This window comes from Elephas maximus, chromosome 3 (assembly GCF_024166365.1).
Source record: "Elephas maximus indicus isolate mEleMax1 chromosome 3, mEleMax1 primary haplotype, whole genome shotgun sequence".
NCBI lineage: Eukaryota > Metazoa > Chordata > Mammalia > Proboscidea > Elephantidae > Elephas > Elephas maximus.
Window position 1 is genome coordinate 26,998,697 of NC_064821.1, and position 2,955 is coordinate 27,001,651.

General features: G+C 40.7%; 1 pseudogene; it reads right to left on the reverse strand.

The window, feature by feature from the left end:
- Positions 1–1,866: 1,866 nt before the first annotated feature.
- Positions 1,867–2,744, reverse strand: LOC126071190 (olfactory receptor 7E24-like; annotated as a pseudogene).
- Between the last annotated feature and the right edge of the window lie 211 nt (positions 2,745–2,955).

A 2,955-nucleotide genomic window follows, 5' to 3' on the forward strand; every position in this document is an offset into this window, starting at 1 on the left:
AATAGTGACATGCAAATCAAAACCACATAACATACCACTATACCCTGACAAGACTAGGAATTAAAAAAGAAAAACATGACGGTGATGTGGAGAAATTGAAACACTCATCCATCACTGGTGGGAAGGCAAAATTGTTCAGCCACTATGGAAAACAGTTTGGTGAGTCCTCAGAAATATAGACATAGAACTACTATGTTGTTGTTGTTAGGTTCCATCGAGTTGGTTCTGACTTATAGTAACCCTATGAATAACAGAACAAAACACTGTCCGGTCCTGCACCATCTTTACACTCCTTGTTATGCTTGAGCCCGTTGTTGCAGCCACTGTGTCAATCCACCTTGTATTCCTTCTAGTATTTTCTCTCCCCACTATGCCTGCACAGCCACCATCTTGCTGCCCAAATCGCATATAAGCTTTGCTTCCCTATAGCTCAGGGAGTCAAATCTGAGGAACTTCCAACCGGCTCCTTGCTCTGCGCATTGCAATAAGGTTACTTTCTTTCTCTCAAAGGCCACTGTTCAGATTATTGGCAGGTCTGAGCGTGCTGGAGAGAGCTCACCTTCTAGGGTTCAGCATAACTATAAATCAAAACCAACTTGATGGCACCTAACAACAATAACAACAATTACAAACACATGACAACCTACATTTATTCTCCATGTTAAAATTTATCACTTAGGGCTTAATCAAGAAAAAGGAAAACACACTAGTAATTTTAATGAAGATCATTTAAAATAAAATAAAAAAATAGTGGTAAATAGATATTGAAAGGCTGAAAGGCATTAACAAAAGAAAGGGGTAACAGAGCTAGTACCTAAAGTGGCCATGCCAAAGGATAAGGAATATAGTGAAAAAAATCTTGGCTTATTGGAGAGTGCTGATTGTTATAGACAAATACTAGAAGAACACTGTAAGAAAGTCTGATGGAAAATCAGAGCAGTAATGGGAGAATTTCTACTCCAGTATCACAAATTATAATATACAAAGATGAGTTTGGAGCAGAGAGACAAGAGCTTAATATGCAGCACATATGACCAGCTCTGTGGTATAAAAGAGAAGATATTTGGATAAATATTACCAGGCACATTGAGAAAAATCACATTGCCTGAAGTTCATTCATATCTCCCCCCTTGTAAGCTTTGATGGCTTTAAAATCTTCAGTATCTGCTCATGAGGAATAAAGGCTCCAAGGCATATTAGTCATCATTGAACAATGGTCTCGCATAGATCAGTAGTCTCCAACCTTGGCTGCCCAATGGTGCCTCCTGGGGTGTTTGAAAATTCTTCTGGCTCAACACATACCTCAGGCTAAATAAATCAGAATCTCTGGTGTGGCAACTCAGGCATGAGTATCTTTACAGTTCACAAGATGATTCCAATATGAACATAAGTTTGAGAACTAATAACAAGCATTATACACCTAAACTGCATAAATAAATAAGATAGATATAGATGTTGTATTGACAATAGGCATAATATGTGGAAAGGGTGCTGGATTATATTTTTTATTTTTAAAAAGTTGTGCATTTCACCAGGATGCCTGTGTCACAGATGGCAAATACAGACAGTCCCATAGGTGTTACAGGACTCAATTGGGCACATATTATGATTTACCACGGATTCTGGAATGCCCACAAATTTCCCCAAAAAATGGGCCAAATAAATAATATTCTGATATAAAACATCAAGTAGAATGAAAGCTATGAGAGCTACAAAAAAATATGTGACCAAAGGAGCGTGGTTTGAAGCTCCTCATGTTTGGTTTTCTGCCTATTCTAATCCATAGACCAAAAAAGATGGCACAGGTATTGAATTATCCTCGTTGTCTGAGGAGCCTCTGCAGGGTCTTCTTGATATCCCTGTTCCTCAGACTGTAGATGAAGGGGTCAACATGGGGGTGACCACAGAGTACATCACTGAGGCCGCTGCACCACTCCTGAGAGAAGGTGAGACAGCTGAACTCAGGTACACTCCAATAGCTGTGCCATAAAATAAACAAACAACTGACAGGTGAGAGCCACAGGTAGAAAAGGCTTTATACTTCCCACGTAATGATGGGACTCTCAGAATGGAGGAAACAATTCGAGTATAAAAGAAAAGGATTGCTGAGACTGGAACACCACCAAAGATGGAACCAATAAAATACACTAGTATGTTTTTGGTGGTGGTATCAGAACAGGCAAGGTTAATGAGTTGAGAAGGGTCACAGAAAAAATGAGGAATTTCAGCTTCCATGCAGAAGGTGAGTTGTGACACGATCAAGCAGTGCAGCTGGGAGTCCAAAAGGCTGAGAAAAAAAAGACACTAAAACTAGCAAGCCACAGAAGTGGGAATTCATGATCGCTGGGTAGTGAAGTGGGTGACAAATGGCCACAAACCAGTCATAGGCCATCACCATCAGAAGTAGATTGTCCATACATAGAAAAAAAACTAAAAAAAGACAACTGAATCAGGCAGCTGACGTAGGAAATGATTCTGTGGTGTGTATGGATATTCGTAAGCATATTTGGGATTGTAGCAGAGGTAAAATCAATGTCAGCCAAGGACAGGCTAGAGAGGAAGAAGTACATAGTGGTGTGCAGGTTGAGGTCAGAGCTCACAGCCAGGATGGAGAGCAGGTTCCCCAGCACTGTGAGCAGGTACAAGGACAGGAACATTGCAAGGAGGAGGGGCTGCAGTTCTGGATCCTCTGAAAGGCCCAGCAGAAGGAATTCAGAGAAACGTGTTTGATTCTCTGGGGCCATGTTGCAGAGGCACCTTAGGGAAAGTAAAGAAAGAGTGGTAAAAGGAAACAAGAATATATGCCCCCAGCCCTGTGTCTATATTTCGAATTCACGAATTTCACAAGTAAAGCATTCACACCTAAGACCATACACCCCTTTAGCAACACTTTTCGGTTGTGGCAAAACTATTCTTCCTAGAACTTTTTCACCATTAGTTTCTGTGCTATTCACC